General features: G+C 41.9%; 1 protein-coding gene across 3 annotated transcripts in view; it reads left to right on the top strand.

The window, feature by feature from the left end:
* MCPH1 (microcephalin 1) overlaps window positions 1–13,594 on the top strand; it is a 435,753-nt gene that overhangs the window by 400,733 nt on the left and 21,426 nt on the right. Inside the window, exon 14 of one of the 3 annotated variants that reach the window (XR_013221834.1) lies at window positions 13,035–13,144. The exons of the other annotated variants lie outside the window; for them this stretch is intronic. The gene's annotated coding sequence lies outside the window, so the exon portion shown is untranslated. The remainder of the gene's footprint in view (window positions 1–13,034; window positions 13,145–13,594) is intronic. 3 annotated transcript variants of the gene reach the window in all.

Here is a 13,594-nt window from a genome sequence, read left to right as displayed (position 1 = left end):
ATTTCAGATTATCGTCACTAGGCATATGGGCATATGAGACCCGATCAAAATCCACTGCGGCATGCAGTTAGCAATAGCATAAGGGTGGTGCTCAACATTAACAGCAATGTAAGTCCATAGAAATGAAAGACAAAAGAAGTGGCACTCACCCGATGATGCTGTACAAAAAAAATGTCCTTTATTCAGAGCATACGCTCACAGACATATAGTGGAGAGGCGGCTTGGTAAGGAGAGGAGTGCAAAGGGAGGCAAGAGGACGACAGCCGTTTCGCGCCTGCGCGCTTCCACGGGTCCAGGTGCGTGAATTAGAAACATCACATCCTATATAGGAACTAAACATCATGATGTGAACAGGTGACACAATTAAAAACACATTTGGATGCTTGCACCAAATTTCGCTGATAAGCACAATAGAAAATTCATTTATAATATACATATAAAGAATACAAAGAATCTTAATTTTTTACATTATTAAAGAAAGATGGACATATCCAATTTGTCGTTCAATCCAGTAGCGCCCTGCGCATTCGTTTCAATGATCCACCTTGCCTCGCATTGCAAAAGTTTTTTTCCGCGATCACCCCCATTTGGAGGATTGTTTACAATTTCTAAACCCGCAAACCGCAATATATTTGGATCGGCACAATGCATATCGCGTATATGCTTAATAAAACGAGGACAACCTTTTCCAGAGGAGACCGAATTATAGTGCTCCCTGAACCTGTGAAACAAAGGGCGAATAGTCTTGCCAATATAAAAGAAATGGCATGGGCATACTATTATATAAACCACATATCGTGATTTACATGTTATCAATTGATGGACTGTATGACAAATGGAACCAATACGAATGGGATTATCTATCAATCTGAACTGACAATAGCTACAGTTTCCACATTTGTGGTTGCCTGTAGGTTGCAGTTTTCTCAACCAATTAGGATTTTCATTAGATGACAGACGATTTTTAACAAGAAGATCCCCCAAATTTTTTGTGCGCTTATAGGCGAAAATCGGGTGGCTCATTGTTAAAGATGAAAGCTCCCTATCAGATTGTAGTATGTGCCAATTTTTTTGTATAGCCGCATGGATTGCTTTATTCATTGGGCTATGTGTGAACGTAAAAACGAACTTATCATTGGCACCAACATTAGGAGCGTTTTTAGTTTTTTTATCTTTTTTGCGGCTTTTAAGTAGATCTTCCTGAGTTAATTTTCTAACTCTGTTTTCAGCTGTAGCTAAAATTTTTGGGGGATAATTCCTTTTCAAAAAACTGGTTTTGAGTTCAGTTATTTGCTTATCAAAAACTTCCTCATTGTTAGTGATTTTCCTATATCTAACCATCTGGCTATAGGGTATGCTGTTTTTTGTGTGGAAAGGGTGGGCGCTATTAAAGTGCAATAAACTGTTTGTCGCTGTGGGTTTTTTATGTACACATGTGTTAATTTCCCCTTCCACTACTTCAATTTTAACATCTAAAAACTCCAGCGACAATCCACCAAAGCAGGCAGTAAACTGCATATTCTCCTCATTATTGTTATTGAGGTAAGACACAAAATTCTCAAAGTCTGATTCTGAACTATCCCACACAATAAAGACATCGTCAGCGAATCTGTAGTAGGCACGAATGAACCGCAAAAAAGGATTATTAATTGAAGTTATGTATTTTTCTTCAAATGCTGCAAGGAACAAATTTGCGAATACACACGCGACAGGCGTCCCCATTGCGGTTCCAGTGCGTTGCAAAAACCATTTATTAATAAATCTAAATGCATTATGCGTTAAAACAAAGTCCAGGCTTTCAGCGATAAAATCAAAGAAGTCCTGGTCTTTGTTGCAATTTTGTAAGATTGTGCATATAGCTGCGATGCCCTTATTGTGGGGGATTCGTGTGTACAGATTGACAATGTCGATCGAGACAAGTGAAAAAGTGGGTTGCCACTCTAAAGTACGTAAAGCCAGTAAAAAATCTCCTGAATCTTTAATAAAGGAGGGAATTTTATGCAGCAAGGGCTTGAGTAACCAATCCAGGAATTTGGACAAGGGTTCCGTTAAAGAGCCAATACCGGCTATAATGGGCCTTCCGGGTGGTTTCGTGGCATGTTTATGAATTTTTGGCAAACTGTACCAGTTAGGAATAGTGGGGTGTTCTGGAAGCAGTTTTTCTGCTTTATTTTTAGATAATACACCTTTTACAACAAATTTGTTTAAAAGTTACAATTTAGTGGTGATGTATCATTTCAAAAGGCTTGGGAGGAAATTCATTTGCAATGCTCCCGGAGCCTTCTGGCATTAGTAATTATGCAGAATGAAAAGGAATATGCTGCTTTGTGTGAGCAATTGGACGGCGCTAAACAAGAATTGAGTTCACGCATTATAGAAGCTCAATATAAGGCATTTTTAAAAAAAATTGAATAAAAAATTGGTTTTAATACAGATTGAAACGAAACAAAAGAAAAAAGACAAGTTCTTGAGAGACAAAAATGATTTTGCCACAGGGCAGATTTTTTCCTGGAATAAATCTGGCAATAAGAGGAGAAATTTTCAGAGGAATCAATCTTTTAGAAAATTTAATAAACGTAAAATGCAAAGAGACGGATGGGTAACCGACTCCAGTGGGGTCGAAGAGATCTCGGATAATAAAGGAGTTACAGCTGCCTCCTCTCAGGAGGATATCCCTTTAGGAAAAAGATTCGACGAGGCGGACGAAAAAAGAAACCCACAAAAGAAACGAAAGCAAGTCTCCTGGAGGAAGTAACAACTGATAATAATGAATTGCAAATAATAAATCTTTCTAAAAGAATTCTTACTCAAGATCAAAAATATGTATTATCGTTAGGTTTAAATTTCTGTGTTCCCGAAGAGTTTAATTTTACGGACTTTAAGGTGGACCTGTTTAAAGCCACAAGAAAACTGCATCTAAAAAAATTCTTCTCGGGCGTTAAAGAGAAAAAAACTTCTATTAATACCGCTACGGATAGTCCTGCCCTTATTGGGAATTTAGGCTTTATGGCTTTTCCGCCCAGCGATTTGAACGACATTGAAGATGCGTGGCTTCTTGCAGACTTGAACGAGTCGACCTCATATGACTTTAAGACTACTACAGAAATTAATCCTACTATAGAACCTTTCAAAGGAGGCATCAAATCAACGTTTATGCCCCCTATTTCTCCTGGAAATGCTGTTGACTTGTTCCAGGATCTGGTTATAAAGGACGTGGAAGCCATTCTTTATTGTCCCCCTTTGAACAATTTATCTAAAAAGGAGATGAATGCGATATATGAAATGCAGCACTGGAGTGACACAATCATAAGGAAAGCGGACAAGGGTGGCAATATAGTTATTTTAGATAGAACGTACTATATTGAGGAAGCAATGTCCCAGTTAAACGATGTATGTACTTACACCCCATTGGATTCCAACCCTATTCTGAAATTCAAAGAGAAGTTGAGAAAACTTTTAAACAAATTTGTTGTAAAAGGTGTATTATCTAAAAATAAAGCAGAAAAACTGCTTCCAGAACACCCCACTATTCCTAACTGGTACAGTTTGCCAAAAATTCATAAACATGCCACGAAACCACCCGGAAGGCCCATTATAGCCGGTATTGGCTCTTTAACGGAACCCTTGTCCAAATTCCTGGATTGGTTACTCAAGCCCTTGCTGCATAAAATTCCCTCCTTTATTAAAGATTCAGGAGATTTTTTACTGGCTTTACGTACTTTAGAGTGGCAACCCACTTTTTCACTTGTCTCGATCGACATTGTCAATCTGTACACACGAATCCCCCACAATAAGGGCATCGCAGCTATATGCACAATCTTACAAAATTGCAACAAAGACCAGGACTTCATTGATTTTATCGCTGAAAGCCTGGACTTTGTTTTAACGCATAATGCATTTAGATTTATTAATAAATAGTTTTTGCAACGCACTGGAACCGCAATGGGGACGCCTGTCGCGTGTGTATTCGCAAATTTGTTCCTTGAAGCATTTGAAGAAAAATACATAACTTCAATTAATAATCCTTTTTTGCGGTTCATTCGTGCCTACTACAGATTCGCTGACGATGTCTTTATTGTGTGGGATAGTTCAGAATCAGACTTTGAGAATTTTGTGTCTTACCTCAATAACAATAATGAGGAGAATATGCAGTTTACTGCCTGCTTTGGTGGATTGTCGCTGGAGTTTTTAGATGTTAAAATTGAAGTAGTGGAAGGGGAAATTAACACATGTGTACATAAAAAACCCACAGCGACAAACAGTTTATTGCACTTTAATAGCGCCCACCCTTTCCACACAAAAAACAGCATACCCTATAGCCAGATGGTTAGATATAGGAAAATCACTAACAATGAGGAAGTTTTTGATAAGCAAATAACTGAACTCAAAACCAGTTTTTTGAAAAGGAATTATCCCCCAAAAATTTTAGCTACAGCTGAAAACAGAGTTAGAAAATTAACTCAGGAAGATCTACTTAAAAGCCGCAAAAAAGATAAAAAAACTAAAAACGCTCCTAATGTTGGTGCCAATGATAAGTTTGTTTTTACGTTCACACATAGCCCAATGAATAAAGCAATCCATGCGGCTATACAAAAAAATTGGCACATACTACAATCTGATAGGGAGCTTTCATCTTTAACAATGAGCCACCCGATTTTCGCCTATAAGCGCACAAAAAATTTGGGGGATCTTCTTGTTAAAAATCGTCTGTCATCTAATGAAAATCCTAATTGGTTGAGAAAACTGCAACCTACAGGCAACCACAAATGTGGAAACTGTAGCTATTGTCAGTTCAGATTGATAGATAATCCCATTCGTATTGGTTCCATTTGTCATACAGTCCATCAATTGATAACATGTAAATCACGATATGTGGTTTATATAATAGTATGCCCATGCCATTTCTTTTATATTGGCAAGACTATTCGCCCTTTGTTTCACAGGTTCAGGGAGCACTATAATTCGGTCTCCTCTGGAAAAGGTTGTCCTCGTTTTATTAAGCATATACGCGATATGCATTGTGCCGATCCAAATATATTGCGGTTTGCGGGTTTAGAAATTGTAAACAATCCTCCAAATGGGGGTGATCGCGGAAAAAAACTTTTGCAATGCGAGGCAAGGTGGATCATTGAAACGAATGCGCAGGGCGCTACTGGATTGAACGACAAATTGGATATGTCCATCTTTCTTTAATAATGTAAAAAATTAAGATTCTTTGTATTCTTTATATGTATATTATAAATGAATTTTCTATTGTGCTTATCAGCGAAATTTGGTGCAAGCATCCAAATGTGTTTTTAATTGTGTCACCTGTTCACATCATGATGTTTAGTTCCTATATAGGATGTGATGTTTCTAATTCACGCACCTGGACCCGTGGAAGCGCGCAGGCGCGAAACGGCTGTCGTCCTCTTGCCTCCCTTTGCACTCCTCTCCTTACCAAGCCGCCTCTCCACTATATGTCTGTGAGCGTATGCTCTGAATAAAGGACATTTTTTTTGTACAGCATCATCGGGTGAGTGCCACTTCTTTTGTCTTTCATTTCTATGAACTTAATTAAAATGATTCTTATGCTCCAGTTATTGTATATATTGCATAATTCCCCCGTTTGGTTGCCCCAGAAGTGGTTTCATACCATTAACTCTATATTTCGAGACCTTGTTTGGGGGAAGAAACAGCCAAGATTTAGGCTGGAATTGCTTCAGAGGCCTAAAGATTGGGGGGATTGGCCCTTCCGAATCCCTGGATCTACTTTTTGGCAGCGCAGGGTCAGCAGATGAGAGGTTGGAGAGAGGTGAATGGACTGGGTTCGGTTCAGCGGATTTTGGTTTGGCTGGTGGGAAGGGACCCATTGGTTCAGGGATTGGAGGCAGAGGGATTTGGGAAGTTTGGAACGGCCTATCCTACTTTGATACTGGTTCAAAAAGTATGGGAGGCAATTAAAAAGACAAGAGAAGTGGGACTTTTAACAAATCTCTCCCCAATATGGCATAATGAAATACTACCTGAATTTATTAAAATGGGGGAATTCAAAAATTGGACATCATTAGGTATTCAATATGTGGCTCAGATTCAGGACGCACAAGGACTGTTATCCTTTGAGGCACTGCAGGAGAGTTACGGGTTGCAGGAGACCTGTAGGTTTCAATATGGACAGTTGAGACATGCCTATCTTGCGCAGAGTAAAACGATCGATATGGGAATTTATAGAGACATTCTGGTGAACTATGTCTGCGACGGGAGGAAAGAAAGGGGTAGTCTTGGATATTTATAGGGATTTGTTATATACCTTTATTAATAGATTCCCTATTAAGGCAAAAGAGAAATAGGAGGAAGAGTTGGGAAGGATAGAGGAGGTTAAATGGGAGGATATCATGGAGTATATTCTCCAATTATCATTAAGTGAGCCGGGTAGACTTTTGCAATTATATGTACTTCACAGAGTATATAGAACTCCAGATAGGCTATGTAAGTCAGGATTGAGACAGACTTCCGAGTGTCCTAGGTGCCAGTCCGAGGGGGCAGGGAATCTACACATGTTATGGCAATGTACGAGATTGAATTCATACTGGTTGGAGGTGGGAGAAGCAATTGGTAAATCGTCTGGCTGTACAATCGCAAGCGATCCTGTGATATATATTTTGGGATATGTGGAAGAGATCCGAGTTCCAAATCATCATAAAGTGGCCATAGCTAGATTATTGTATGTTGCACGAAAGCGAATTGCCAGGCACTGGTTGAGTGAGGTACCGCCGACTCTGCAGGAATTTTATAGACAGTCTGATATGGTTATTAATATGGAAAAGGGTATTTATGAAAAAGGAAAAGTCTGAAAACTTTTGAAACACTTTGGAAACCTTGGATGGAGAGGATTGTTTCAAAATGTTTGTAAACATGTTTATTCTCCTTTGCTGACACAATTGTGTGTAGTTGTCAATTTGAATATTGTTAATAAAAATTATCTGATTAAAAAAAAAAAGACCATATTCCAATTGCAACTGGGAAAAGGATTTCAGCTCCCGCTGCTCTACCATCTGATAAACATATCGTATTCCCTTGGTCTTCCACTCTGATAGAACTCCTAACGCCATAAACTCCAGTAGATTATTATTATACCATAACGGAGAAAACCTAGTCAGACATGTAACCCCACGAATTTGTTTGAGTCTACCCCACAGCTTATGTATCAGAAATATCGTTGGGTAAATTTTCCCAAGCGCACCCAAGGATCCATCTTCTAAGCACTGTATCACTGGACATCTTTTCGTCACCTCCTCCATCAGGTGCTGTACCGCACTGGAAGACGCCTCATGCGCCCAGCCCTTTAAATGTTGGCACTGGGCCGCAAGAAAATATATTTGAGGGTTGGGCAAAGCCAATCCTCCATCTTCCTTGGGTCGCTGAAGCGTCTCCAATCTGATATGAGGATGCTGTTTCCCCCATACTAAACTCCTAAATAAGGAGTTAATCTGCTGAAATTTCCCACATGGTATCCAAATAGGCGCGTTATTGAGAGCATATAATATCTTAGGTATCAGAATGATTTTAATGAGATTGACTCGGCCCACCACTGACAAATGCAGTTTAATCCAAGCACCCACCTTCGCCTTAAGAACCCCCAGAACAGGAGTCAGATTCTTATGCAGATAGTCTGTAACCGGCGTAGAGATCAATATCCCCAAATATTTAAATTGATCTACCACCTTAAGTCGTCCTCCATCTACGGACTCACTCGCCTCATCCCCTACATCAACTTTAAACAAAACTGACTTATTCCAGCTTATCGTCAACCCCGATAAAGACCCAAATCTCTCAATAACCCCGATGGCACTTCCCAAGGAAACAATTGGATCACCCAAAAACCGTAGTATATCGTCCGCGTATAGCGCAATCTTTTCTTTTATTGACCCATACTTGAACCCAGACACCTCAGCTGACTGTTCACTCTAATTCTAGCTTCTGGTTGCGTATACAGCAGCTGAATCCAGGACACAAACTGTGAACCAAAGCCCAAACAGTGTAAGATCTGCCACAAATATCCCCATTCTACACTATCAAATGCCTTGTGGGTATCTAAGGATGCGATAACTCTCTGACCATAGTTGTCGGCCCCCCTAGCTGAAAATTCATAAAAAACCTTCTCAGATTAACTGCCGTAGATCTGTCAGGCATAAAGCCAGATTGATCTGAATGTACCAGCTTGGAGATAACACTCGTTAGTCGGGTTGTCAACACCCTAGCCAGAAGCTTGACATCCATTGTGAGCAAAAAAATTGGGCGGTATGACTCAGGTTGCCGTAAATCTTTATCTTCCTTCGGAATTACCACTATTATGGCTTCTCTCATGGAAGCAGGCAAAGTCCCTCTACTCTTAGCCTCCTCCAAAACCACCCTTAATCTAGGCACTAACACTTCCCCCATACTTTTATAAATTTCAGCAGGTAGCCCGTCCACTCGTGGCGCCTTTCCATTTGCCATAGACTGTAATGCCCAACACAACTCCTTATCTGTAATAGGTGCCTCTAAACTTTCCCTATCATCATCATCCAACCTAGGCAACCCGTCCCTCTAAAAATGCCACTGTGTCTCCCACCGATGCATCCACCCGAGAGGAGTATAGGTCTGCGTAAAAATCAGAGAAGACTTTCAAAATCTCCGGAGTCTCCGAAACCTTCGTGCCACTCCCCGAAACCAGCGAATGGACAAACGAAGTACTCCTCTGGGCAGAAGCCACAAGCGACAGCATGTGACCCACAGTCTCCCCCTCCTTGTAATAAGCTAATCTCTGAATTTCCCGTTTCCTCTGTCTTTTCCAAAATAATTTTATCCATATGATTTTGAGCTTCTTCCTTTTCCCAGCCTCAGGGGTACCCAGTATAGCCATCTCATCTTCCGCTGCCCTTAGCCCATCAACCCCTGCTTTCTCTGCTAGTTTTGCCCGCCGCTTACATCTACTGATATCTCTAAACAGCAACCCTCTCAAATACGCTTTCATGGCTTCCCATATAGTGAGAATATCCGCACTCCCGTAATTAAAGTAAAAAAATTCCTCCACCTCCCGCTTTATGTTGTCCAGATCCATACTATGCAACCAATTAGGGTGAATCTTCCACTCTCTCCTGCTTATGGCTTGTGTCCCCATCGATCGAAACTCCACCTCAATTGGACTATGATCTGAAAAAGCCCTTGGTAGATACCTCACAACCCCTACCATTGTGTCTAACATTCGATTGCCAAGAGCCATATTTGTTCTAGACAGGGTATCATGAGCCTGTGAATAACAAGAATACCCCCTCTCCCCAACATGTCTTACTCTCCATAAATCAATCATGCCAACTTCCCGAACGTAGGTACCAAACGCAGTAATGTGACCTTCAGACCTATTCTGAATATTTTTAGTTCTGTCCCAAAAATCATCACATATATTATTAAGGTCTCCAATAATTAAAAGCGGTATCGAGCCCCCACGTCCAACCAGCTCCAACACTTCTCTAATTTTCTTGCTGGAATAGGGAGGCGGAATGTACACCACTGCTACACACAGCAGCACTCCATACATTTCACCACCATATATTGACCATCCGCGTCAACATACACTTCCACCTTTTCATAACGCACACCCGCGGGAACCAATACTAACACTCCCCTTGAATACGTAGAAAAAGTAGAATAATATGCTTTCTGTATCCAGCGCCTACATAGCACATCAACCCTCTCATGCATCAAGTGTGTCTCAAGCAGACATATCATAGAGACCCTTTGATCTCGAGCATACTGTAAGCTCGCCGCCCGTCTGGTCTTATCCACTAGGCCTCTTACATTCCAGCTCATTATTTTAATACGGTCCCCCATTATGCCACTCATCATTTTTCAAAATATCCTCACTCCCAAATGCAAGCTGTCTAACCCCCCTCCCGCCCTTTCAAATCCCAGCTCCCAACCCTAACCCCCCCACAACTAAAGCTTCTTCCTCTCATCAAGAGCGGGGCTCTTCTGCCCGTTGCAAACACTCTTCCTTGGTTTACCCTCACCTCCCGCCACCATAAAAAAAACAACTCTTTACAATTACCAAAAGCATGCCAGCACATATAACAAAGTAAAGAAATTACAAAACATAATTGCAGTACACCATTTAAGCCCTTCTCCCTCCATATTAACTATTACTGCACCATCTGGCCAATCAATTAAGATGGCCAAGCTCAACACCTCAAAAATTGAAAATAGCCCAATTATTGAGCAGGTATATTATATACACAGTTCTCCTCCACAAAGAAATAACACGAATCTGGGTCTCCACAGATTCTCAGTCTCCTTTAGCTTTTAATTTCTTAGCATTAATGTCAATCCACTGGGTAGTGTCCTCTGGTGTCAGAAAAAAATGGATTTTGTCAAAAGCCACCACTCTTAGCTTCACGGGAAACAACATAGAATATTGCACCCCCAGCTCCCTCAGTCGTCTCTTGACACCAGTAAACTTCATTCTCTGTTTCTGGACCGCAGCAGAATAATCTGGGTAAATGACAATCCTCTGTCCTCCAACCGTTAGATCCTCCATTTCTCTGGCCTTCCTGAGAACAATGTCCCTGTCTCTATAGTTCAGTATTTTGGCCAGCATGGTACAGGGATTAGCTCCAGGGGCAGGGGTCTGCGGTGGGACCCTATGAGCTCTCTCAACAGCAAAAACTTTTGTCAGCACCTCGACCCCAATTTTTTCTCTCAGCCAACTGTCAATAAACTCAGTAGGGTTTCTCCCCTCCGTTTTTTCAGGCAGACCCACTATAGAGAGGTTGTTTTTTTTTGGATCTATTTTCCAGGTCCTCATTTTTTGCAGCCAGTTCTGATATCACTTGAGCAAACTTTTTCTCCGCCTTTTGCAGCTTTTCTACATGATCTTCTGCAGTGCTCACCCTCTCCTCCACTACACCCACGCGTCTGCCCATCTTTTGTAGGGCAGCATTTATCTGCGTAGTTTCCCCTTTAACCTCCTGCATCTGGAGGGTTAATGCATTTAAGGATTGCTTACATGAGGAGACTAATGCAAAAACATCCTTCAGGGTCGGCTCTCCTCCCGGCATCACTTCTTCTGGAGCCCGTTACCACCGCCATATTGCTTTCCCCTGCCCCCTTCTGTACCTCATTCTCCCCTGCAGAGATCGCTTCCTCCTTATCAGATCCATCTCCGGCAAGTGTCTCTGCCTCCTCCGCTTCTTCCCCCGGGCAAACTGTTTTAGCTTTGCCGCCACCTCCATGTACCGCTGACATGCGGCGTTAGCTTTATCGGCGTCTTCTCTGGCCGCAGCGCCATCTTGGATAGCTCCTGCATCCCCAGCACCCGCGTCTCTCTGCCTCTGTCGGGTCATCTCCTCCTTTACCGGGCCTCCAATACCACACCGCTCCGCTCCCAGGACCTTCAGCCAGCAGGTATGGCACAATTTAGAATATACAGCAGGGCCTGCACTGGATTTTAACGTTAATAGCAGCGGGAGCGCTCTCCTATGCGTCCACTCACATGGCCAGCTAGGACACGCCCCGATGTAATAAGTTTATTCCTTTCTGCTCTAAATGTTCTATGGTAGATCAGCTTACTCAGCTGCTCAAAGATGTAGTCACAAGAATGTATTCTAAAGCACTCGCTCGTGTCTGTAATCCCCGGCGAATGAAGGAAAGCTGAGTGATCTGTACTTACATTGAGTCGCGGTGAGGCGCCCTCTGGTGGATGAACTCATATGAACTCGAGCGTGGGAACTTTTCCAAGGCTCCAGTTCATGAGAACATCCACCAGAGGGCGCCTCACCGCAACTCAATGTAAGTAAAGATCACTCAGCTTTCCTTTCAGCACCCGGGGGATTACAGACACGAGCGAGTGCTTTAGCGCAGCTCCTGCCTGTAAAATGAGTTAACCCCTTCAGATGGATTACTTCGTGGGACGTGACAGTTCATCAGAGGGTATGTATATTGTGGGTTTATTATTTTGCCAAGCGAGGGTCTTCTGGTGGATTGAGAGAGCAATAAAATATTAAAACAACCTGTGTGTTTATTTCATTAAAATACTTTTTAATAATGTGTGTGTGTGTTTTTTAACCCTTTCATACAATTGGATTAATAATGGATAGGTGACATAATTGACGCCTCTCCATTATTAACCCGGCTTAATGTCACCTTACAATAGCAAGGTGGCATTAACCCTTCATTACCCCATATCCCACCGCTACACGGGAGTGGGAAGAGAGTGGCCAAGTGCCAGAATAGGCGCATCTTCCAGATGTGCCTTTTCTGGGGTGGCTGGGGGCAGATGTTTGTAGCCGGGGGGGGGCCAATAACCATGGACCCTCTCCTGGCTATTAATATCTGCCCTCAGTCACTGGCTTTACCACTCTGGCGGAGAAAATTGCGCTGGAGCCCATGCCAATTTTTTCCGCCATTTAACCCTTTATTTTAGCAGCTACAGCGCCCAAATTTTGCACATACACACTACTAACATTAGTAGTGTGGAATATGCAAAAAAAAGGGGGATATGAGATGGTTTACTGTATGTAAACCATGTCTCATATCCTGTCGGGTTTGGGAAGGAGAAATGAAAAGCCGGCAATTGAATTACCGGCTTTTCACTAACACCGCTGCGTATTTCTCGCAAGTCACACTGCTGGTCCGTGTGGAATCCGTATTTTTCTCGCCCCCATAGACTTTCATTGGCGATTTTTTTTGCGCAATACGGTGACAAACGCAGCATGCTGCGATTTTCTCCGGCCATACAAGACCGTATATTACGGATGCGTAATATACGGCAGATAGAAGCTGGGACATAGGGAATCATTGGGCCGTGTGTAATGCGAATTTTACGGACGTAGTTTATGCGCTCATACGTCCGTAAAACTCGCTAGTGTGAGGCCGGCCTCAGGTGTATTAACTCTGGCGAGAAACCAGGCAGGAGTGTCATATACAATGATATAATGTGCTGTATGTGAGGAGAATGATCAATTATTTATACTTACTAAAGCTCTAAGCTAATATACATTATTACCTTTTTTAACAAGGGATTTAGATGGACACGGTTCTTTAACGTACCCTGCTTGTCTCTACTGGAAACTCTATTTTCAAGAGGAGTATCTGTATAGAAATGTAAAAGATGTAGGAGTCAAATAAGGTAACTAAACAAAAAAAAATGAAACATAAAATTCCTTAAGAAAAATGTTTGAGAATTGAGTTATAATGAGAATCTGGCACAAATAGATATTGAGAGTCTTAAACCCTCAGAATATCACAACTAGTGAGAATTCCAAGGAATAGGAAGAATTCAAAGGTCTAATACATCTAAAGCGGCAGTGAGGCTGAGGGGGACAGAACTAGATTATAGGGGTCATTACAAACTGGCACTTGTAAATGCTGTATTATATATCTTAACCCCTTACTGATATCCGCTGTATATGTATAGTTCAAGGCAGTAGCGGCTGTATGGAGCAAGGTCACATGTGACCCTGACCCAAACCCGGTACATAATGACTGTGACTAACAGCCACGGTTGGAGCGGAGCTCTTCTCATGACTGTTAACCAGTTAAATGCCTCTGTCAAACTGACAGCAGCATTATCCGCGGG

Source organism: Ranitomeya variabilis, chromosome 2, assembly GCF_051348905.1.
Source record: "Ranitomeya variabilis isolate aRanVar5 chromosome 2, aRanVar5.hap1, whole genome shotgun sequence".
NCBI lineage: Eukaryota > Metazoa > Chordata > Amphibia > Anura > Dendrobatidae > Ranitomeya > Ranitomeya variabilis.
This window is presented reverse-complemented; position numbering and strand designations above follow the sequence as displayed.